Raw genomic sequence first — 26,750 nt, 5'->3', positions numbered from 1 at the left:
TCAGAACTCTGAATTCAGATGGGTATATCTTTCCTTTTCTCCTTTGCCTTTAACTTCTCTTCTCAGCTATTTGTAAGGCCTCCTCAGACAACCATTTTGCTTTCTTGTATTTGTTTTCCTTGGGGGTGGTCTTGATCACAGCCTCCTGTACCATGTCACAAACCTCTGTCAATAGTTCTTCTGGCACTCTATCAGATTTAATCCCTTTAATCTGTTTATCACTTCCACTGTATTATTGTAAAGGATTTGATTTAGGTCCTAATTTAGGGAATATAAACCTTCCAAAACTGTTCTTCCTTTTCAAGATTTTTTGGCTATTCTGGTTCTTTTGCATTTACACATAAATTTCAGAATTAGTTTCCTAATTTATCAATTTATAGAGCATTGCTACCTTAACACGGAGAAGGCAGTGGCAACCCACTCCAGTACTCTTGCCTGGAAAATCCCATGGATGGAGAAGCCTGGTGGGCTGCCATCTATGGGGTCACACAAGAGTTGGACACGACTGAAGTGACTTAGCAGCAGCAGCAGCTACCTTAACAATGTTAAGCTTTACAATCCAGGAACATGGATGTCTTTCTATTGAATTGGATCTTTAATTTCTTTCCACATTTATAGTTTTCAGTGTATAACTTTACTTCATTGTTTAAGTTTATTCCTGAGTGTTTCATTACTTTGCTGAATTGGTTTGTTAGTAGTTAGTCCTATTTTTACAATAACCTTTCAGTGGTCTGTTTAAAGACTTAAAGTTTGATCACATTCTCAATACTTTTGACAACATTAGAGACATTCTGGGTTATGGCAAACATGGTTTGAAACACATAAAAACTTTATCATTATTTTAGGTACTTTAATACTATGGTGGAATAACAAGCAATACAGTTCATTTTGTGACACTAAATTTCCATTATTTTGCATACTAGGTTTAGCTAACAATATAGATCTGAACTTAAGAAAATCATAAATTAGATGCAGGAAACCCTCTAAATCATTTTTCCTCAAAATGAACTCTCCAAACCGGCAGTATGTACTAGCATCAGTTGGAAATTTGTTAGATTTTTTTTGAGTCCCACTTCAGATTTATTGAATTGAATGTGTCTTGTCACACTGCACTGATTCCTAAAGCTTTATAGTAAGTTTTGAAATCGGGTAGTGTGAATCTTTGGAACTTTTCAAAATTGTTTTGGCTATCTTATGTCCTCTGTTTCTTTTCATATAAACATCAAAGTCAACTTCTCAGTTTCTACAAAAGTTTCCTGGATTATTGATTGGAATTTCATTGACTCTATCAGTTTGAGAAGAATTGATGTCTTAATAACATCGATCCTTCTAAACCATGGATACCATATCTTTTTTTATTACTCTCACTAATGTTTTATAGTTGTAACGGACAAATCTTTTTTATATTTGTTGTTGTTTACTCTCTAAGTCATGTTCAATTCTGGACTGTAGCCCTCCAGGCTCCTGGGATTCTCCAGGCAAAATAATGGAGTAGGTTGCCATTTCCTTCTCCAGGTGATCTTCTTGACCCAGGCATCGAACTCGCATCTCCTGCCTTGGCAGGTGGATTCTTTACCACTGAGCCATCAGGGAAGCCCTAAAAAGGAAGCCCTGTTAAGATTTAATATACAGATTTTGTTAGTTTATTTCTATTTTTTGAATGCTATTTTAATAGTACTTTAAATTTTCAATTTGAAATTTTTGGGTGCTTGAATAAAAATTACAAATGATGTTTCTATCTTGTGTGTTTGCTTAGTCACTCAGTCATGTCTGACTCTTTGAGACCCCAAGGACTGTAGCCCATCAGGCTCCTCTGTTCATGGGATTCTCCCAGCAAGAATACTGGAATGCATTGTCATTCCCTTCTCCAGGGGATCTTCCCAACCCAGCAATTGAACCTTGGTCTCCCACACTGCAGGTGGATACGTTACCATCTGAGCCACCAGGGAAGTCCATTTATATTTTAAGACCTTGCTAAAGATACTTATTAAATCTAGTAGTCTTTCTTTTTTTTTTTTAATTCTTGGCATTTTCTACGTAAACAATCCTATCATCTGAAAAATTTTTTTAAGTTTTATTTCTTTTTCCCAATCCTTTAAATTCTTTTTCTTCCCTTGTTGCACTGGTTATTATTTCCCATACAACGTTAAATAGAAGTTATCAGAGAATAAAACATTTTAAAATGTTTTATCTACTATTACATGGTGCCTGGAAATGTGGGAGAGAGTCTTTAAAATATAAAATTATAATATTCTCATTCTGTAATCATTAGGAAAAAATCAATTAGCAGTTTTTAGAAAGAAATGAATAGACTATGCAAATTATACACCAGCATTTGACAACAGAAATGGGAGGTATGGGAGGACCTTGGAGATCCCTCTATTCAACTCTCCTGTTATACATTGAGCAGAAATGAGGTTCTCTGTTGAAGTGACTGGGGAATTTTGGTTATAATAATCGGATGTCTAGATTCTTAGCCCCATTCCCTTTCCCGGAAAAGATAATTTCTTGAGAAATGATGACATCTCCACCGCCAGTGGCTTAAGTTTTAATTGTGGGTGTCCAGATCTCAGTCACTACACCCCTAACTTGCCACTTGAAAAACAATCCAGGGTCTTCCCTGATGGTCCAGGGGTTCAGGATCCATCACCCAGTACAGGGGACGTGGGTTCGATCTCTGGTCTGGGAAGATTTCACGTGCTGCGAGGTAACGGAGTCCATGTGCCCAGACTACCGAGCCTCACCTTAGAGCCAGCAGGCCACAATAAAAGCAGCCACCGCAATGAGAAGCCTGCGCACAACGAGAGCATAGCCCCGGCTCGCCACAGCTACAGAAAGCCCACACACAGCAACAGAGACCCATGAAGCCAAAACCAAATAATACATATATAAAAAAAACAAAACACTCCAGCTTTGTGCTTTGAGACGTACTCCTTCTGTCTGTAACCTCCCCTCTGCAGGGGCTGTTTAGAGATAGGTACTGATGCTTGGATCCTCCCCCAGAAATCCTGACTTGATTGGTCTGGGATATGCCCTGGGCATTGGGACTTTAAACAACTCACCCTGTGATTTTATTGTGCTAATATACTCCTTCCCGGGGCTGTTTGGCGCTCAGAACCTTTAGGTGGAAGCTTGTTATAATCTTCGTATCAGATGCAATTCAGGTGTTTGGGATTTTAATAGACACCAGGCCCTTCTTGGGCTAGCTGAAGTATTTGGTGTCTATTGCCCTTGGCCTACTGCCTATGTGGACCTGCTGAGGTCTTACCGGGTAATTTCTGCTGCTGGGGAAACAGGCTTTCTGTGCATTGACTTTCAATGACCTTCCAGCCGTGATTCCCTCCCGGCCTTCACCTGCAGATGTCTGCCTGCCTGTTCTTACCGGCTGGCTTGGCAGAAATGCTTGCACCATCTGTCCTGGGCTGTCTAGACCGAGAAGGTTTGAACAGGGGGCGGACTTTCCTGTGGAGTCAAAGGTCAGCCATACTACTCTGGCTCAGAGCAAAGATTTTCTAGCTAGCTCTCCCTCACAGCTTCTGACATGGCCTCACCTTCTCACATTGTGTCTTGAAAGAGGAGTGGAATACACGCATATATGGGAGGATTTTTATGTAATACATATAAACTAAAAAGTAAAGTGACATATTTGCATAAAATGGAGGTATACACTTCTTATTTAACAAAATATAATATTTTCTCTTTATTTCACTGACCATTTTATTGGCTGTAATAAATACTATTCCAGGACCAAAGAGTTAAAAGGCTAACAAACTGAAACCACTCCTAATGTGGAAAAAGCCTTTCTGATCTGAAGCATTCCTCCTGATTCTGTTTTCAAGATCTATAAACACCATATGTTGAGTGGACAGTATTATAATGTTTTGGCTTAAACTGTGGTCTGTTTTTCTTTCTTTCTTTTTCTTTTTTTTAATCCCCTTGAGACGAACCTAATTGAGTCAAAAGACAAAAGACCAAGGACATTACAAGAGAAACAGGAATCGAATACTAACAGTTCATGTACATATGGAATTACTTATTTTATCATCAGAAAATGTTCCTTTCACACAGAGAGTGGCCAAAGTGATTCTTTTACCATCTGATTGCTTGGTTAATGTAAAGCGTTCTGTGCTGCATTCCTAGCCTGGAAAGACATGCCGTAAAGTAGACACATAGAAAGGTCTCTTACCTTGGCAAAATTGGCCAAAGAACAAATTTTGCTGCCGAGAAACTTGGGAAAAATTTGCATATACCCAATTTCACAAGATCATGGGTCCTTTTTCTCTGGGAAAAAAGGTCAAGTTATATGGATTATGAACCTCAGTAAAAGTCCTTTAGAAAATTATTCTGTACCTAAATCTAGCTCCTCATGTCTTTTTGCACCACGCCCTCTCTCCTGCCCAGAGCCACCTCAGTCTCTCCCTACGCACATACAGACTTGCTGTTTCAAGTTGTCCTTGGGTGACGAGTGAGAAGGCCTAACATTTGTATAAGATGCTCATCACGTTAACACAATTGAATCTGTGAGCTCAAGGGCTTAATATGCCACAAGTCAAGGCACTGTATTATCGAACACATGTATTTTTTAAAGAATAAGCATTCCTGACATCAAGCATATGCTTTATGAAACTGATAACATTAAGTCCAGCATTGTTTTATCTCAGCATTGGAACACCTGGCAGTACCTCAGCCCTATGCACTGGCAGACAATAGAGTTCTTAGTGGGAACGTTCAGTAAGATTCATCGTCCAGTAAAATCACCTTTGTCAAGGGCTGTGCCACAGGCGGCTGCTCACTAGCAGTGGAGGCCACATTTGTGAATAAAGAGGAACGTCTAAGACCTCTTCAATTCAGATATTCAAAGGAGAGTCCTTCATGATACCAGGCAGGAAAATGCATGTACCTGTAGCCCTGTCTGATTTCACAGCTTGCAGGGCAATGCACACCCCATCCTGGAGGTATTGATAGACAGGAGGGTCAGGATCAGGATGCAAACCTAATGTGGAACCTTCCCTGTTCTCCACAGTCAAAATAAGCACACCTTCTTTCTCCTGGGAACAAAACAAACAGGCTTAGAATGGTGGGAACTAGATAAGCAAATAGCTGAAAGTGAGCACTATTTCTTTGGTCCCAGATGCTTTCCAAGTAACATTTTTAGGAACACTAAAAATATAATCACATTTAATATTTTTGAGACTTCCCTGGTGGCTCAGACAGTAAAGCGTCTGCCTACAATGCGGGAGACCCGGGTTCAATCCCTGGGTCAGGAAGATCTCCTGGAGAAGGGAATGGCAACCCACTCCAGTATACATTAGGCACTTTTTATAATTTTCTAATATACTCTGCATACAAAAATGCTCCTTATGTTTATTATCTCCGTATTCCCAAAGAGGAAACTGAGACTAAAAGAGAATTTCACAAAATGTTAAGTGATGGGTTTATGTTTAAAACTTACCCCAAGGCTAGCATCTGCATAATTAACCATCATTTTATAGGGGTGGCTCCGAATAAGCACTTTATCTGTATCGTCTTATTAAATCTTGACAATACTATGAAGTACTATTGTTTTCCTACTTTACAGATGAGGCTAAGAAATCTTCAGTTCAGTTCAGTTCAGTCGCTCAGTCGTGTCCGACTCTCCATGACACCATGAATCACAGCACGCCAGGCCTCCCTGTCCATCACCAACTCCCGGAGTTCACTCAAACTCATGTCCATCGAGTCTGTGATACCATCCAGCCATCTCATTCTCTGTCGTCCCCTTCTCCTCCTGCCCCCAACCTTTCCCAGCTTCAGAGTCTTTTCCAGTGAATCAACTTGTCGCATGAAGTGGCCAAAGTATTGCAGTTTCAGCTTTAGCATCAGTCCTTCCAATGAACACCCAGGATTGATCTCCTTTAGAATGGACTGGTTGGATCTCCTTGCAGTCCAAGGGACTCTCAAGAGTCTTCTCCAACACCACAGTTCAAAAGCATCAATTCTTCGGCGATCAGCTTTCTTCACAGTCCAACTCTCACATCCATACATGACCACGGGAAAAACCATAGCCTTGACTAGACGGACCTTTGTTGGCAAGGTAATGTCTCTGCTTTTTAATATACTATCAAGGTTGGTCATAACTTTCCTTCCAAGGAGCAAGCGTCTTTTAATTTCCTGGCTGCAATCAGCATCTGCAGTGATTTTGGAGCCCCAAAAAATAAAGTCTGACACTGTTTCCACTGTTTTTCCATCTATTTCCCATGAAGTGATGGGACCAGATGCCATGATCTTTGTTTTCTGAATGTTGAGCTTCAAGCTTAGAGAGGTTAAAGAACTTAAGAGAGTTAAAGAGCTTAGAGAGAACACATCTGTACACTTCTGGAGCTGGGGTCCAAACTCACGCAGGTCGACCAGAAATAGCTCCCTTAACCTCCTTGCAATACCTCCAATGCTTCTGATCAACCAGGGTCAGCAGACACTGCATCCCTGTGGTCTTCTGCTTGCCTCCTCCTTTTGCCCTTAGCATTGCTGTCTCCACCCATCCTAGGGTGAGCTCATGTGAGTACATCTGACTACACAGGCTTCAGGTTCACTCATTTCATCATTCTTAGACTCCAGATCATTGCAAGCTGCATTTTCAAATCACTAATATTAAAACTGTTGGATGGTACTTCTACCTATGTTTGCCCTTGTGACAGAAAAGACCTATGCAAAATGAAAGCATTTCAAACATCGAAGTATACTTCAAATAGAGCTTAAATACTTAGACTTTTAGTCTGACCAGGTGCCTTTAGAAGATGAGCTGCCTTTCTTCAATATACATTTGATATGAAGAAGCAAAAGTTAGAATATATTTCCCTGGAGTCTATAAAAATCACATTGCTTGCAATAGAGCCTCATAAATTTACTTGAGCCCTTTCAGATATTGAACTGAATATATCAAATATAAAATACATTCACATATCTTAACCCGCACATGTTTATGGTAGTTGGTCCCTGTGGAATTTCTCTTCTCATTATATAATGGCTCTAAATGCTTTGGGAGGCAGGGAGAGAAGGGACATTCCTTAAGGGACATTCCTTTCAATGTCTCCCAATGATAAAAGATAGATGTCTTTTGTTTGATGAGAACTGTGGTCAAAACAACCATTTAAAGTGTACATAAAAAGAAAGCACAGAGCAAAGTACAATTGAATAAAACCAGACCGTGAGTCTTTTTGGCACAGAGATTCCAGATATAGCACAGATGGATCCAGAAAGAGGCCAGCATCATTAGACTTTTAAAATAGAGATGCAATCTTTGATAGGAGGTGGGAGGAGGAAAAACCTTCTTGGCACTGTTCACTTTGGAAATCTTTATCAGAGAATAAGGGGAGTTTCCTTTTGATAAGGGCCTCTTGGATAGAGCTAATCCCTTAATTTCGGATTCCACCTGTTCTCTTTTGCCAGCTATGAATACTTAAACAATTCCCAGATTTCTAAGGTGGATGTGAGTGCAACTGCAAACTCTGAATGAAGTGTGAACAATTCACTACAGTATAAGATATCTTTGCTATCATTCAGTCTTGAAACTCCAAATTTGAACTTTCATGTTTACCTGGATAGCATCACGTGGGAATCTTTGTTTAGAAAATTTTCATGCTTGTGAAAAGGTCAGGGTGTTTTCATGGTTTCCAGTGATATTCTGACAGAGGATAGAAGGGTTCCAGCTGTTGGGATGATAGCAGGAACCATTGCCCTGAAAAATCAGAGGCATCTAACCCAAGGGGCATCCTGGAATAGGGGAGAGAGTATTATAAACAGAGAACCAAAATTACAGATTTTCACCTGAGCCTGCCACAAACTTAAGTTGCCTCCCCTGGATCTCAGCTGTTACACTGGGTGAACTCTGAGGGCCTCTTCCAATAGTCTGAGCTATAACTTTATTGTTGTTATTCATAGCTATTATTATTTTTATTATAACTCACTTTGTACAAAAGTGATTGAGGTCATGGTTTGAAAAAAAAAAAAAGTGCAACTTGATACAATAAACAGATAAACAGGTCAAAGGAAAAGTAGACCAGTTAGTCAAAATACAGTTCATCTGCAGCACTGTCTACATCAATGTTAACTATAGTCATTATTTTGTTCTGTATATGCCCAGTATTTATTTCTTACAACTTACAGTGTTTATCTTATGGTTTATATTACAGCTTACAACTAAAGTTGTAAGTTTTTTTCTTACAGCTTTATCTTTGTACCTCTCAGCCACCTTCATTCAATTTCCTCTCTCTCAACTCCGAGCTTTTGATAAGTACAAACTCTATCTCTTTTTCTATGAGCTTTGCTTGTTTGTCTCTTAGATTTCACGTGTAAGTGAGATCAAACAGTATTTATCTATCGGTCTGGTTTATTTCATTTAGCACAGTTCCTTAAGATCCATCCATGTTGTTGCAAATGGCAAGATTTCCTTCTTTTCTTATGGCCAAATATTATCCATATATACATATATATATATATATATGCTTATACATATATATACATACAGTAAGTCCCGTACTTATGAACAAGTTCTGTTCCAAGAGTGAGTTTCTAAGTTCAATTTGTTTGGAAAGTCCAACAAAGAAAGCCTAGGTACCCAATGAACACAATTGGCTATGTAGTACTATTGTAGGTGTTTAATACTTTTCATACAAATTAAAAACAAACACAGGAAATAAAGAAAACATTTTTAACCTTACAGTACAGTACCTTGAAAAGGACAGTAGCTAGGGACGACAGCTGGCACACAGGCCGATTCAAGGGAACAGGTAAGAAGAGATACTGACTGTAGGAGGGAGAGGAGGTGGGAGACTGTAGAGCTGGAGAATCAGCAGCAACGGGGAGCAGAGGGCAGGCTTCAATCCCACCCACACCTCACACTGACAACACGGGTTTCGGTTCCCTGCCAGATTCAGTCCCATCGACCTGCTTGAAAAATTGATCCAGTGATGCCTGGGTAGTAGATCTTTTCCTCTCATCATATTTGACATCCAGATGCTTTTTAACTGTGGTGTTGGAGAAGACTCTTGAGAGTCCCTTGTATTGCAAGGAGATACAACCAGTCCATTCTAAGGGAGATCAATCCTCGGTGTTCATTGGAAGGACTGATGCTAAAGCTGAAACTGCAATACTTTGGCCACCTCATGCGACGAGTTGACTCACTGGAAAAGACTCTGAAGCTGGGAAAGGTTGGGGGCGGGAGGAGAAGGGGACGACAGAGAATGAGATGGCTGGATGGCATCACTGACTCTGTAGACATGAGTTTGAGTGAACTCCGGGAGTTAGTGATGGACAGGGAGGCCTGGTGTGCTGTGATTCATGGGGTTGCGGAGAGTCGGACACGACTTAGCGACTGAAATGAACTGAACTGAACTGAACTGAATGCCTGGAAAATCCCATGGGCGGAGGAGCCTGGTAGGCTGCAGTCCATGGGGTCGCAAAGTCGGATACGACTGAGTGACTTCACTTTCACTTTTCACTTTCATGCATTGGAGAAGGAAATGGCAACCCACTCCAGTGTTCTTGCCTGGAGAATCCCAGGGACGGCAGAGCCTGGTGGGCTGCCGTCTATGGGGTCGCACAGAGTCGGACACGACTGAAGCGACTTAGCAGCAGCAGCAGCAGCAGCAGTGCTGGACTATAGGTTGTATACTGTCACCCTGCTTATTTAACTTATATTCAGAGTACATCATGATGAAGGCTGGGCTGGAAGAAGCACAAGCTGGAATCAGGATTGCCGGGAGAAATATCAATAACCTCAGATATGCAGATGACAACACCCTTATGGCAGAGAGTGAAGAGGAACTAAAAAGCCTCTTGATGAAAGTGAAAGAGGAGAGTGAAAAGGTTGGCTTGAAGCTCAACATTCAGAAAACAAAGATCATGGCATCTGGTCCCATCACTTCAAGGGAAATAGATGGGGAAACAGTGGAAACAGTGTCAGACTTTATTTTGGGGGGCTCCAAAATCACTGCGGATGCTGATTGCAGCCATGAAATTAAAAGATGCTTACTCCTTGGAAGGAAAGTTATGACCAACCTAGATAGCATATTAAAAAGCAGAGACAGGAAAAGGAACAAGATGGTGGAGGAATAGGATGGCGAGACCACGCTCTCCCCCACAAATTCATCAAAAGAACATTTGAATGTGGAGTAAAGTCCACAAAACAGCTTATGAATGCTGGCAGAGGACATCAGGCACCCAGAAAAGCAGCCCATTGTCTTCAAAAGATTACCCGCTAAACGGTAACTCCCAGCGGAGAAGCAGCACAGACGCCTGCATACGCCATTAGCAAGCGGGGGCTGGGCAGGGAGGAGCCGGCTGAACTGCTTAGAGAGAGGACTGGGCTTGAATGCCACGAGGGCAATCTGAGAGAACTGGGGATAGCAAAGCAGACTTGGATAGCTTCCCCACGAAAAGGTGGAAATCTCTAACCTAAGACTCTGCCAGCCCCGCTCACAGAATAAAGGACTGAGCAGAGCGAGCCGGCTGCCGTTGGCCCATCCCCCATCCCCCGCGGAGACAGGCAGGGAGGGCAGCCAGAGCCAGAGCGGGCAACCTCAGGCCCAGAAAGGCATCCGATACAAACTGCAGGCAGGCTTGTTGCTAATCAGGACCTCTTGGGCTCGGGCCGGTCGATATCCCCCTGAGAAGGTGCTCCGGTTGTACACCCAGAAAACCGAGTGGCAGGGACTGGGGAGGCGATAAGTTGCAGCGACCGCACTCACCAAACACCTGGTCCCCTGAGCTGCTCGGACCAGGGAAGGCACAAAACGCAGGCCCAACCAAGTCTGCACCTTTGTGGAGTACCCGAGAACCTGAACTTGAGCCGCTCAGACCTGGGAAGTGCATACAGAGCGCCGGCCTCGGACAGTTTCCGGCAGAGCAACCTAGAGCCTGTGCAGTGTAGACTGGGACAGCATACGTGCTGTGAGCCGGGGCAAACCCAGTGTGGCCAAGATGCTGCAAGCACTCCCCACAGATGCCAGAGATATTCGTCTGCAGCGTTCCTCCCTTCCCAGAACAGGACTGAACAACTGAGCCTTAAAAAGTGTCCACCCACCCCCTAGTATCAGGGCGGAAATTAGACACTGAAGAGACCAGCAAACAGAAGCTAAAACAGAGGGAACCACCTTGGAAATGACAGATAGAGACGTCTAGAGGCTACTCCAAGAATAAGACCAAAAACCAGAGGCAAGAGGCTTAAGCCCAAATCCTGAGAACACCAGAGAACTCCTGACTCCAGGAAACATTAATCCATAGGGGCTCATCAAACATCTCCATACCTACACTAAAACCAAGCACCACCCAAGGGTCAACAAGTTCCAGAGCAAGACATACCACGCAAATTCTCCAGCAACACAGGAAAATAGCCGAGTTTCAATATACAGGCTGCCCAAAGTCACTCCAAACCCACTGACATCTCATAACTCATTACTGGACACTTCATTGCACTCCAGAGAGAGGAAATCCAGCTCCACCCACCAGAATACCGACACAAGCTGCCCTAACCAGGGAACTTTGACAAGTCACCTGTCCAACCCCACACACAACGAGGAAACTACATAATAAAGAGAACTCCACAAACGGCCAGAAGAGGGAAAGGCCACCCCAAGCAAAGCACTATAAGCAAGATGAAGAGGCAGAGAAATACCCAGCGAGTAAAGGAACAGGATAAATGCCCACCAACACAAACAAAAGAGGAAGATATAGGGAATCCACCTGATAAAGAACTTCGAATTCTGGTGGTGAAAATGAGTCAAAATCTTGAAAGCAAAATGGAGTTACAGATAAATAACCTGGAGAAAACGATTGAGAAGATGGAAGAAAGATTTAATAAGGACTTAGAGGAAATAAAAAGGAGTCAATATACAATGAATAATGCCATAGATGAGATCAAAAACACTCTGGAGGGAACAAACAGTAGAATAACAGAGGCAGAAGACAGGATAAGCGAGCTATAAGATAGAATGGTAGAAATAAATGAAACAGAGAGGAAAAAAGAAAAACGAATTAAAAGAAATGAGGACAATATTAGAGACCTCTGGGACAATGTTAAATGCTCCAACATTCGAATCATAGGAGTCTCAGAAGAAGAAGACAAAAAGAAAGACCATGAGAGAATACTTGAGGAGATAATAGTTGAAAACTTCCCTAAAATCGGGAAAGAAATAATCACCGAAGTCCAAGAAACCCAGAGAGTCCCCAACAGGATAAACCCAAGGCGAAATACTCCAAGACACCTATTAATCAAATTAACAAAGATCAAACACAAAGAACAAATATTAAAAGCAGCAAGGGAAAAGTAGCAAATAACACACGAGGGGATTCCCATAAGGATAACAGCTGATCTTTCAACAGAAACTTTCAGGCCAGGAGGGAATGGCAAGACATACTTAAAGTGATGAAAGAAAATAACCTACAGCCCAGATTACTGTACCCAGCAAGGATCTCATTCAGATATGAAGGAGAAATCAAAAGCTTTACAGACAAGCAAAAGCTGAGAGAATTCAGCATCACCAAACCAGCTAAAGGATCTTCTCTAGACAGGAAACACAGAAAGGGTGTATAAACTCGAACCCAAAGCAATAAAGAAAATGGCTACAGGATCGTACTTATCAATAATTACCTTAAACGTAAATGGGTTGAATGCCCCAACCAAAAGACAAAGGCTGGCTGAATGGATACAAAAACAAGACCCCCATATATGTTGTCTACAAGAGACCCACCTCAAAACGAGGGACACATACAGACTGACAGTGAAGGGCTGGAAAAATATATTCCATGCAAATAGAGACCAAAAGAAAGCAGGAGTAGCAATACTCATATCAGATAAAATAGACTTTAAAACAAAGGCTGTGAAAAGAGACAAAGAAGGAAACTACATAATGATCAAAGGATCAATCCAAGAAGAAGATATAACAATTATAAATATTTATGCACCCAACATAGGAGCACCGCAATATGTAAGACAATTACTAACAAGTATGTAAGGGGAAATTAACAACAATGAAATAATAGTCGGAGACTTTAATACCCCATTTACATCTATGGATAGATCAAATAAACATAAAATTAACAAAGAAACACAAACTTTAAATGATACAATAGACCAGTTAGACCTAATAGATATCTATAGGACATTTCACCCCAAAACAATGAATTTCACCTTTTTCGCAAGCACACACGGAACCTTTTCCAGGATAGATCACATTCTGGGCCATAAATCTAGCCTTGGTAAATTCAAAAAAATTGAAATCATTCCAAGCATCTTTTCTGACCACAATGCAGTAAGATTAGATCTCAATTACAGGAGAAAAACTATTAAAAATGCCAACATATGGAGGGTGAACAACACGCTGCTGAATAATGAACAAATCATAGAAGAAATCAAAAGAGAAATCAAAATATGCATAGAAGTGAATGAAAATGAAAACACAACAACCCAGAACCTCTGGGACACTGTAAAAGCAGTGCTAAGGGGGAAGTTCATAGCAATACAGGCATACCTCAAGAAACTAGAAAAAAGTCAACTAAATAACCTAACTCTACATCTAAAGCAACTAGAAAAGGAAGAAATGAAGAACCCCAGGGTTAGTAGAAGGAAAGAAATCGTAAAAATTAGGGCAGAGATAAATGCAAAAGAAACAAAAGAGACCATAGCAAAAATCGACAAAGCCAAAAGCTGGTTCTTTGAGAAGGTAAATAAAACTGACAAACCACTAGCCAGACTCATCAGGAAACAAAGGGAGAAGAACCAAATCAATAAAATTAGAAATGAAAATGGAGAGATCACAACTGACAACACAGAAATACAAAGGATTATTAGAGAATACTATCAGCAATTATACGGCAATAAAATGAATAACCAGGAAGAAATGGACAAACTCCTAGAAAAGTACAACTTTCCAAAACTGAACCAGGAAGAAATAGAAAATCTGAATAGACCCATCACAAGCACGGAACTAGAGACTGTAATCAGAAATCTTCCAGCAAACAAAAGCCCAGGTCCAGACGGCTTCACAGCTGAATTCTACCAAAAATTTAGAGAAGAGCTAACACCTATTCTACTCAAACTCTTCCAGAAAATTGCTGAGGAAGGGAAACTTCCAAACTCATTCTATGAGGCCACCATCACCCTAATCCCAAAACCTGGTAAAGACCCCGCAAAAAAAGAAAACTACAGGCCAATATCACTGATGAACATAGATGCAAAAATCCTTAACAAAATTCTAGCAATCAGAATCCAACAACACATTAAGAAGATCATACATCATGACCAAGTGGGCTTTATCCCAGGAATGCAAGGATTCTTCAATATCCACAAATCAATCAACGTAATACACCACATTAACAAACTGAAACATAAAAATCATATGATTATCTCAATAGATGCAGAGAAAGCCTTCGATAAAATTCAACATCCATTTTTGATAAAAACCCTCCAGAAAGTGGGAATAGAAGGGACATATCTCAACATAATAAAAGCTATATATGACAAACCCACAGCAAACATTATCCTCAATGGTGAAAAACTGAAAGCATTTCCCCTAATGTCAGGAACAAGACAAGGGTGCCCACTCTCACCACTACTATTCAACATAGTTCTGGAAGTTTTGGCTACAGCAATCAGAGCAGAAAAAGACATAAAAGGAATACAAATTGGAAAAGAAGAAGTAAAACTTTCACTGTTTGCTGATGACATGATCCTCTACACAGAAAACCCTAGAGACTCTACCAGAAAACTACTAAAGCTAATCAATGATTATAGTAAAGTTGTAGGATATAAAATCCACACACTAAATCCCTTGCATTCCTATACACTAATAATGAGAAAATAGAAGGAGAAATTAAGGAAACTATTCCATTCACTGTTGCAACGAAAAGAATTAAATACTTAGGAATATATCTACCTAAGGAAACAAAAGACTTATACATAGAAAACTACAAAACACTAGTGGAAGTAATCAGAGGACACTAATAGATAGAGAAATATACTGTGTTTGTGGATTGGAAGAATAAATATTGTAAAAATGAGTATACTACCCAAAGTAATTTATACATTCAATGCAATCCCTATCAAGCTACCAACGATATTTTTCACAGAAATAGAACAAATAATCTCACAATGTGTATGGAAATACAAAAAACCTCGAATAGCCAAAGCAATCTTGAGAAAGAAGAATGGAACTGGGGGAATTAACCTGCCGGACTTCAGGCTCTACTACAAAGCCACAGTCATCAAGACAGTATGGTACTGGCATAAAGACAGAAATATAGATCAATGGAACAAAATAGAAAGCCCAGAGATAAATCCACGCACCTATGGACACCTTATCTTTGACAATGGAGATAAGAATATAAAATGGAGAAAAGACAGTCTCTATAACAAGTGGTGCTGGGAAAACTGGTCAGCCGCTTGTAAAAGAATGAAACTAGAACACTTCCTAACACCATACACCAAAATAAACTCAAAATGGATTAGAGAGCTAAATGTAAGACCAGATTCTATAAAACTCCTAGAGGAGAACATAGGCAAAACACTCTCCGACATAAATCACAGCAGGATCCTCCATGACCCACCTCCCAGAATATTGGAAATAAAAGCAAAAATAAACAAATGGGACCTAATTAAAATCAAAAGCTTCTGCACAGCAAAGGAAACTATAGGGAAGATGAAAAGATAGCCTTCAGAATGGGAGAAAATAATAGCAAATGAAGCAACTGATAAATGATTAATCTCCAAAATATACAAGCAGCTCCTGCAGCTCAATTCCAGAAAAATAAACGACCCAATCAAAAAATGGGCCAAAGAACTAAACAGACATTTCTCCAAAGAAGACATAAAGATGGCTAACAAACACATGAAAAAATGCTCAACATCCCCCATAATCAGAGAAATGCAAATCAAAACCACAATGAGATACCATTTCATACCAGTCAGAATGGCTGCTATCCAAAAGTCTACATGCAATACATGCTGGAGAGGGTGCAGAGAGAAGGGAATCCTCTTACACTGTTGGTGGGAATGCAAACTAGTACAACTACTATGGAGAACAGTGTGGAGATTCCTCAAAAAACTGGAAATAGAGCTGCCATATGATCCAGCAATCGCACTCCTGGGCATACACACCGAGGAAACCAGAATTGAAAGAGACACAGGTACTCAAATGTTCATTGCAGCACTGTTTATAATAGCCAGGACATGGAAGCAACCTAGATGTCCATCTGCAGACGAATGGATAAGAAAGCTTTGGTACATATACACAATGGAGTATTATTCAGCCATTAAAAAGAATACATTTGAATCAGTTCTAATGAGGTGGATGAAACTAGAGCCTATTATACAGAGTGAAGTAAGCCAGAAAGAAAAACACCAATACAGTATACTAACGCATATATATGGAATTTAGAAAGATGCAAATGATAACCCTGTGTACGAGACAGCAAAAGAGACACAGATGTATAGAACAGTCTTTGGGACTCTGTGGGAGAGGGTGAGGGTGGGATGATTTGAGAGAATGGCATTGAAACATGTATATTATCATATGTGAAACGAATCGCCAGTTCAGGGTCAATGAATATTACAGGATGCTCGGGGCTGGAGTGCGGGGATGACCCAGAGGGAGGATAAAGGGAGGAGGGAGGTGGGAGGGAGGTTCAGGAGGGGGAACTCATTTACAACTGGGAGGGATTCATGTCAATATATGGCAAAACCAACCAATATAATATTGTAAAATAATTAGCCTCCAATAAAAAATTAAAAAAAAAAAGCAGAGACATTACTTTGCCCACCAAGGTCCGTCTAGTCAAGGCTATGGTTTTTCCAGTGGTCATGTATGGATGTGAGAGTTGGACTGTGAAGAAAGCTTATTGCCAAAGAATTGATGCTTTTGAACTGTGGTGCTGGAGAAGACTCTTGAGAGTCCCTTGGACTGCAAGGAGATCCAACCAGTCCATCCTAAAGGAGATCAGTCTTGGGTGTTCATTGGAAGGACTGATGCTAAAGCTGAAACTCCAATACTCTGGCCACCTCATGCGACAAGTTGACTCACTGGAAAAGACTCTGATGGGTCTTTGATGCTGGGAGGGATTGGGGGCGGGAGGAGAAGGGGACAACAGAGAGTGAGATGGCTGGATGGCATCACCGACTCGATGGACATGGGTTTGGGTGAACTCCGGGAGTTGGTGATGGACAGGGAGGCCTGGTGTGCTGTGATTCATGGGGTCGCAAAGAGTCGGATACGACTGAGCGACTGAACTTAACTTAGCGCTGGACTGCATTGTGAACAGTGGCTGCAACGTTCCAGTACCGTCCTACATTCTGGTCCCGTGCCTCAAAAAAGGGCCTCCTCAAGTAAAAACATCCTTTTGCCATTTCTTGCATTGTGAACCTCTTTGGCCCTTCTGTTGCTTATTCTTCTTGTCTCTCTCTGTCCTTTCTCTGGGCCTCCATTTCTACCAGGTCTTCACTCATAAGCTTCTTGTATTGCCCAGTAAGAAGCTCAATGAAGCTGTCCTCGTGCAGACCTAGCTCCAGCTTCTGGTTGATGGTCACTAAGTTGTTGAAGGTCTGTTTGAACTCCTCATCCACCTTCTCAAATCCGTGAATCTCGTGAACAAACTGTGGGTGATTGTTCTTCCAAATTCCATTCATGGTGACAGCTGTAACTTGAAGGCAAGCAAAATCAATGTTTTCATAGCCTTGTAGATGTTATAGTCCTTCCAAAAGTGTTTCAATGTTGGTTCCTAATTCTCAGTTCAGTTCAGTCTCTCAGTTGTGTCCGACTCTCTGCGACCCCATGGACTGCAGCACGCCAGGCCTCCCTGTCCATCAGCAACTCCTGGAGTTCACTAAAACTCATGTCCATCGAGTCGGTGATGCCATCCAACCATCTCATCCTCTGTTGTCCCCTTCTCCTCCTGCATTCAATTTTTCCCAGCATCAGGGTCTTTTCAAATGAGTCAGCTCTTCGCATGAGGTGGCAAAGTATTGGAGTTTCAGCTTCAGTATCAGTCCTTCCAATGAACACTGCCAGAGGCAAACTGTGATATAATTAAGAATTCTTGAAAGTCACTCTAACTCCCTGCTCCATAAGCTGGACAAGCAGCATGGTATTCAGTGGCAGACTGCATCGCTCTTCACGCTCCTCGATGCGCCAGCTGTATTGCTGCATGTCACTGTGTGCACTGTTCACTGACCCAGGGTAGGCAAGGCGTGAGCTAGGAGGCTGGAAGAAGACTTGAGGAGCCGGAGAAACTGCAGACATGTTCACTGTCTCCTGGCTGGTGCAGCCGCTGTAGCAGCAGCCGTAGCATGACCTAACACAACACAATACTGCTGCTTTCTAAGTGGAGCTCATATATCCCTACAGCACAGAGCACCCTGTGACCGAGCACGTGCCTCATGACGCACATGCGCAGTGCTACAAACAATCTCAGCTTTACAGTTATTTGCAAAACGTGGGGCGAGAGATTCTGAACACCCGTCTTGGTCAGTTTGCCCTCTCCCGACACAGATGCACTATTTTGATGTTGGGGTTAAAGTCATTCATGAATGCAACCTGGAGCATTGTTGAGCAGCAAAATATATTGAATGGGATTTCCTTCTCCAAACAATATCTTTGGGATAAAGTGGTGGAATAACTAGCCTTGTAAAATGGCCCATGTAACCCAGGCTTTGGGGCTACTCTTCCACACAACAGGAATAAAGCCCTTGGCTATGTTTGAGAGACTGAACGCAAGGGCTCCTGGGTTCTTTGAATGATAAACTAAGAGAGGCTTTGGCTTCTTATCTCTGGAAGCATTGCCACCAAACAACAAGGTTAGCCTATTCTTTGCTGCTTTATACCCTGGTGTCAACTTTTCCTCCGTACTGATGTAACTGTAGTCTGGCATCCTGTTCCAGACAGTCCTATCTCGTCCCCATTAAAAACCTTCTTGGGTAAATATATGCCTTCATCAATAATTTCTCAAAGAGTCTTAGGAAATTCCCAGGCAGCTATTGTATCTGCACTTCCACTTACTGCATCTGCCTTGCCACTAACTTAGATTGGCTCTGACCTTGAACCAATGGAACCAGCCACGGTTGGCTTTAAAAGATGCACTCTCTGATACTTCAAGTCTTCATAAAGCCTTTTAGTTTTCTCAGTGGGGCTTGATGCTGATGCTGATCCTTCATCCACACACTGAGAAGTTTCTCCATCGCCTTTATCACTTTTCCTTGCTCATGCTTCTTTAGATTATTGTTGATGTCATCAGAATAGCAGACCTCACATGTTCCGTGATTTTGTTCTTCAGAATTGTGTCCGTGCTTGAACTATTTATGTTACAAGAACAAGTGCTATCTACCCACTTCTTGCTCCACTCTCAATTATTTTTGCTTTTGGTTCCATCATTACTGCTTGGTGCTTCTTAGCAGTACCAGCTACATCCCTGCTGCTTTTACATGTGCTTCTAGACATCCTGTGCTTGAAATAAAGATACTGTACTACCATACTCCATGCAGTACTGTACAGTAAAGTACACAAAAGCACAACCGCCTGGAGAGGATGCAAGCTGAGACAATGTGCAGGGGCATATGAACTAACACACATGATTGGACATGCAAACGCAAGTTTTCATCTTTGAAAGTTTGCAGCTTGAAGGTTCATATGTATGGGGCTTATTGTGTATAGATATATATCACACTCTCTTTAGCCATTCATCTGCTGATGAACGCTTAGGTTGTTTCCATGCCAATGGCTATTGGAAATAATGCTGCAGTGTATGTGGAGGTGCAGATATTTTTGACATGATAATTCCATTTTCTTCAGATGTACATGTCCTGAAGTGGAATTGCTGGATAGGATTTTTTCTTTCTTTATTTCTACTTTGGACCCTTCCAAGGTAAAAGGGTCATACTCATGGAGTTAATAACAGGAAAAGAGGAGTCAGTGCTAAAGACTCACAAAAAACAATTAACCTAATAAAATTCCAGTGGTAAAGAGTCAGGGATTCTATAAAATTCTGCCATTTCTTTCCTGATTGGAAAAAAAAAGGCCTTTAGATACCAACCAGATTGTTACTTCTATAATTGTATTTATTTGCCAAATTCATGGCAAGAGAAAATATATTCTTTTCTAACTGTCAAAGTCATATCTTACTATCAGAATTATTACATTTGCATTTTATAAGGGCTGTGAAAAGCCTAGTACAATTTCAATGACACTAAAACCTAAATGACTATTTCTAAATTCTGTTTCCTACATTACCCTTCCAACTTGGCCAACAGCTAGTTTAGCCTCTTGGTGGCCTTCTTCAAACAAAGGACTAGGAGAGTGAGTCCCATGATCAACTACACTCATAGTAAATGTACCAATTTTAGTTTTATATACTGAGTTTTAGTTTTGTATCGGCTGAATATTTGTGTGTTGTCCTTTTCCCCACCAAATTCAAATGTTGTAATCTAATCCCTAGTGATGGCATTAGAAGGTGAGGCCTTTGGGTGGTGATTAGGTCATGAGGTTAAAGACCTCATGAATGGGATTCAGTTCAGTTCAGTCACTCAGTCGTGTCCGACTCTCTGCAACCCCATCAATCACAGCATGCCAGGCCTCCCTGTCCATCACCAACTCCCGGAAGTCACTCAAACTCATGTCCAACGAGTCGGTGATGCCATCCAGCCATCTCATTCTCTGTCGTCCCCTTCTCCTCTCACCCCCAACCTTTCCCAGCATTAGAGTCTTTTCCAGTGAGTCAACTCGTCACATGAGGTGGCCAAAGTCTTGGAGTTTCAGCTTTAGCATCAGTCCTTCCAATGAACACCCAGGATTGATCTCCTTTAGAATGGACTGGTTGGATCTCCTTTCAGTCCTTGCAGTCCAAGAGACTCTCAAGAGTCTTCTCAAGAAGTTCAAAAGCATGAATTCTTCGGCGATCAGCTTTCTTCACAGTCCAACTCTCACATCCATACATGACCACGGGAAAAACCATAGCCTTGACTAGACGGACCTTGGTTGGCAAAGTAATGTCTCTGCTTTTTAATATACTGTCTAGGTTGGTCATAACTTTCCTTCCAAGGAGTAAGCGTCTTTTAATTTCATGGCTGCAATCACCATCTGCAGTGATTTTGGAGCCCAAAAAAATAAAGTCTGACACTGTTTCCACTGTTTCCCCATCTATTTCCCATGAAGTGATGGGACCAGATGCCATGATCTTTGTTTTCTGAATGTTGAGCTTCAAGCCAACCTTTTCACTCTCCTCTTTCACTTTCATCAAGAGGCTTTTGAGTTCCTTTTCACGTTCTGCCATAAAGGTGGTGGCATCTGCATATCTGAGGTTATTGATATTTCTCCCAGCAATCTTGATTCCAGCTTGTGCTTCTTCTAGCCCAGCGTTCCTCATGATGTACTCTGCATATAAGTTAAATAAGCAGGGTGACAATATACAGCCTTGACGTACTCCTTTTCCTATTTGGAACCAGTCTGTTGTTCCATGTCCAGTTCTGACTGTTGCTTCCTGACCTGCATACAGGTTTCTCAAGAGGCAGGTCAGGTGGTCTGGTATTCCCATCTCTTTCAGAATGTTCCACAATTTCTTGTGATCGACACAGTCAAAGGCTTTGGCATAGTCAATGAAGCAGAAATAGATGTTTTTCTGGAACTCTCTTGCTTTCTCCATGATCCAGCGGATGTTGGCAATTTGATCTCTGGTGCCTCTGCCTTTTCTAAAACCTGCTTGAACATCTGGGAGTTGACGGTTCACACATTGCTGAATCCTGGCTTGGAGAATTTTGAGCATGACTTTACTAGCATGTGAGATGAGTGCAATTGTGCAGTAGTTTGAGCATTCTTTGGCATTGCTTTTCTTTGGGATTGGAATGAAGACTGACCTCTTCCAGTCCTGTGGCCACTGCTGAGTTCTCCAAATTTGCTGGCGTATTGAGTGCAGAACTTTCACAGCATCATCTTTCAAGATTTGAAATAGCTCAACTGGAATTCCATCACCTCCACTAGCTTTGTTCGTAGTGATGCTTTCTAAGGCCCACTTGGCTTCACATTCCAAGATGTCTGGCTCTAGGTCAGTGATCACGTTATCGTGACTATCTTGGTCCTGAAGATCTTTTTTGTGCAGTTCTTCTGTGTATTCTTGCCACCTCTCCTTAATATCTTCTGCTTCTGTTAGGTCCATACCATTTCTGTCCTTTATCGAGCCCATCTTTGCATGAAATGTTCCCTTGGAATCTCTAATTTTCTTGAAGAGATCTCTTGTTTTTCCTATTCTGTTGTTTTCCTCTATTTCTTTGCATTGATCACTGAGGAAGGCTTTCTTATCTCTCCTTGCTATTCTTTGGAACTCTGCATTCAGATGCTTATATTTTTCCTTTTCTCCTTTGCTTTTCGCTTCTCTTGTTTTCACAGCTATTTGTAAGGTCTCCTCAGACAGCCATTTCGCTTTTTTGCATTTCTTTTCCATGGGGATGATCTTGGTCTGGAGAAGGGAATGGCAAACCACTTCAGTATACTTGCCTTGAGAACCCCATGAACAGTATCAAAGGGCAAAATGATAGGATACTGAATGAGGAATTCCCCAGGTCGGTAGGTGCCCAGTATGCTACTGGAGATCAGTGGAGAAATAACTCCAGAAAGAATGAAGGGATGGAGCAAAAGCAAAACCAATACCCAGTTCTGGATGTGACCAGTGATAGAAGTAAGGTCCGGTGCTGTAAAGAGCAATATTGCATAGGAACCTGGAATGTTAGGTCCATGAATCAAGGCAAATTGGAAGTGGTCAAACAGCAGATGGCAAGAGTGAACACAGACATTCTAGGAATCAGTGAACTAAAATGGACTGGAATGGGTGAATTTAACTCTGATGACCATTATATTTACTACTGTGGGCAGGAATCCCTTAGAAGAAATGGAGTAGCGATCATGGTCAACAAGAGTCTGAAATGCAGTACTTGAATGCAATCTTTAAAATGACAGAATGATTTCTGTTCATTTCCAAGGCAAACCATTCAATATTACAGTAATCCAGGCCTATGCCCCAACCAGTAACGCTGAAGAAGCTGAAGTTGAATGGTTCTATGAAGACCTACAAGACCTTTTAGAACTAACACCCAAAAAAGATGTCCTTTTCATTATAGGGGACTGGAATGCAAAAGTAGGAAGTCAAGAAACACCTGGAGTAACAGGCAAATTTGGCCTTGGAGCACGGAATGAAGCAGGGCAAAGGCTAATAGAGTTTTGTCAAGAGAGCGCACTGGTCATAGCAAACACCCTCTTCCAACAACACAAGAGAAGATTCTACACGTGGACATCACCAGATGGTCAACACCAAAATCAGATTGATTATATTCTTTGCAGCCAAAGATGGAGAAGCTGTATACAGTTAGCAAAAACAAGACCAGGAGCTGACTGTGGCTCAGATCATGAACTCCTTATTGCCAAATTCAGACTTAAATTGAAGAAAGTAGAGAAAACCACTAGACCATTCAGATATGACCTAAATCAAATCCCTTATGATTATTCAGTGGAAGTGAGAAATAGATTTATGGGACTAGATCTGATAGATAGAGTGCCTGATGAACTCTGGACAGAGGTTTGTGACATTGTACAGGAGACAGGGACCACAAATTGGATTAGTATTCTCTAAAAGGGATCTCAGAGAACTCCCTTGTTTATTCTGCCATTTGAGGACACAGCAAAAAGACAGTAATCTATGAACCAGAAAATGGACAGTTACCAGACACTGAACCTACAAGTACCTTGAACTTGGAATTTTCAGGCCCCAGAACAGCAAAAATCTTAAAAGGTGACTTCCCAGGTGGTGCTAGTGGTAAAGAACTCAACTGCCAATGCAGGAGGCTCAAGAGACGTAGGTTCAGTCTCTGAGTTGGGAAGATCCACTGGAGAAGGAAATGGCAACCCGCTCCAATGTTCTTGCCTGAGAAATTCCATGGACAGAGGAGCCTGGTGTGCTACAGTCCTAGGGGTTGCAAAGTCGGACACGACTGAACATACACACGCACACACACACACACACACAGTCTTAAGAGGTCACTCACTAATGGAGTTTGAAAAAATTTTTTTCATTCTATTTTTCTAACATTTGAGGTCTTACCAGTCTAGTCTTATGAACAAAACTGTATGGTATAACTTTCTTAAGGATTAGGGAAGGGACCACTACTGAGCTCTACTTGACTTTCCAAAGCCGTCCTAAATCTGTTGGCAAGCAAAGAGGATAACTACAATTTGGTCTGTAATGTTGTCCCACCAGGAGGGGACTCAAAGAAAGGTACTGTAGATTTATTTTGTGTTCTGTCATTTAAGGTCTTTGTATAAGATATTTCACATATATTATCACAATTAATTATCATTTTACAGATGAGGAAACAGGGTAGGAGAATGGGAATAATGTTTACCAAATTTAGCATATATAAGCCTTGTCTAATATCATCTCTTTAAAATAAGAAAGCATTTATTAATTTAGGCTCCTCTGTCCATGGGGATTCTCCAGGCAAGAATACTAGAGTTGGTTGCCATGCCCTCTTCCATGGGATTGTCCCAACCCAGGGATTGAATCCAGGTCTCCTGCATTGCAGGCAGATTCTTTACCATCTGAGCCATCAGGAAAGTCTATTTATTAATAATTACTTCATTAAAATTCAGTGCTAAAGCTTTTGCTGTCTTAGTAGTTTATGGTTTGTAAAAATCTTCAAGTAATAAATTTAAATAAAGAATATTAGACCATAGACATTTAAGGAGAAAATATTGTTAAGTTACATATGTTTTCTCTTTGCAATAATGAATGGTATCTGTTTTCTGTCGGCCTAAATGATTATCTACTTCTGTTTATGATATAACTGTAATAATTTCACCCAAAGTTCCAAGTACAATGTACCAAGAACTGGTTTTATATTTCCTATAATACAGCTTGATCTTATTTTGTAGTTTATCTTTATTTTCATAATCAGTATTTTCCTTGAACGTGCTCTCAATGCAATTATTACATGAGTTTTCAATGAGTTGATTTTCATTCAAATCTGGTGTCTCAGAGAGAATTGTTTTGATTTAAAAATGTTGGGGTAGGTCAACTATTTGCCTTTCAGCTACTGTTTGGCAAAGCTCTCACATTCTGAGTCTCCTTAGAGCAGTCTCAAGGGGCGAATATATCTTGCCCAAGATCTGTCTTAGGGATGTGAGGGCCTGACCCAACAGGACAAAGCCTAGCTGAGATATGATGCCTTTAAAAGATGTGTCAGAATACCCTTCAAGAAGAGAAAAATGAATCAGAAAAAAATATCCAATACATCTGGGATATGATATACTCTACCGGACTTTCCATCTGGTGAGTGAAAGAACAAATTACATTATTGATTAACGTATCTCATGGATGGATTTTGTCTTTTCGGTACTTCTAGAGGAGGTTACTAGTACAAAGTTCTGTATCAAGAAGCTGGAGTCAGTAGAAATTGTACTTGTCAGTTGGTCACAGATGCCACGTTTTCGGCTGGCCTTGTAGGAAACCAAGACTACCACGTGGGTTTTACGTGCCTGGCTCCAAAAGTCACCCAGCCTTTTGCCAACTGCATGAGAATGAGCCAACAGAAATTTGTTTGGTCCTGTCATAATCTTTCTCCACCAGAAAAGTTGCCATCACTTCTACAGCTCTGGAAATCTTAAGCCGCAAAGTACCAATCTACAGTCTTTTACTTTCAAGACTTCTCAGCGCTTCTCTCACAAGTACAAGGGCACGTGTTTTTTTGTTTTTCTGGAGACATCCAGCCCCTCAAGCCCTCTCCTTTCTCCCTTTTGGCCCACTTCATTCTCTAGTTCAGTCATTCTACCACCTTTCTCTCTTGACGGCCAGCACACTGCTTCCCTTATCTTTTCCCCTCCCCTGCCCCACAAACTCTCAATTATGGATCAGTCCATCCATATGCCAATAGTTTGCAACTCTAGACCTGCTTTTCCATAAATTTCTCCCATGCTTGGAGTGCCTCTATGAACTCTTTTCATCCACAAAACTGTGTTATTTCCTCTTCTAACACGTAGTTCAGATGCCCCCTCGTCCTGAATCCTGACTTGTCCTTCTTCCCTTCGGCAGTTCATAAGTCTCCTAGGTTGCTTCCTTAGAACCAAAGTACAGTATCATCCTGTATCAACAATATTTATCTTTCCTGCCTGTGGACCTTAACTGTTTTCAATTTAGTTCAGTCGCTCAGTCATGTCCGACTATCTGCGACCCCATGAATCACAGCACGCCAGGCCTCCCTGTCCATCACCAACTCCCGGTTAGGCAAGGCAATATCCAATCATTTTATTTCCTTAAAATCTACCTGGGAGTATGGCACATTGTAAGCACTTGTTCAACAAATAAATGAAGAACTTATTACAAGTCTGAGTACATGATGAGATAAAAGCCCTCAAAGGACTTATGTAATGAGATAAATGCTCTCAAAGGACTCAAGTATGTCTTTCTCTGGGGAAAGGCAAAAATTGCAAAAAAGAACAAACATGAAGATTTAGTTAAGAGTAGTAGCCTAACTCGGAGAAGGCAATGGCAAGCCACTCCAGTACTCTTGCCTAGAAAATCCCATGGACAGAGGAGCCTGGTGGGCTACAGTCCATGGGGTCGCTACTAGTTGGACAAGACTGAGCGACTTCACTTTCACTTTTCACTTGCACACATTGGAGAAGGAAATGGCAACCCACTCCAGTGTCCTTGCCTGGAGAATCCCAGGGATGGCGGAGCCTGGTGGGCTGCCT

Source organism: Moschus berezovskii, chromosome 16 (genome assembly GCF_049115385.1).
Source record: "Moschus berezovskii isolate FMDL1 chromosome 16, NW_MosBer_1.0, whole genome shotgun sequence".
Taxonomy (NCBI): Eukaryota; Metazoa; Chordata; class Mammalia; order Artiodactyla; family Moschidae; genus Moschus; species Moschus berezovskii.
The sequence above is the reverse complement of the archived record's forward strand: the minus strand, read 5'-3'. Positions refer to the sequence as shown.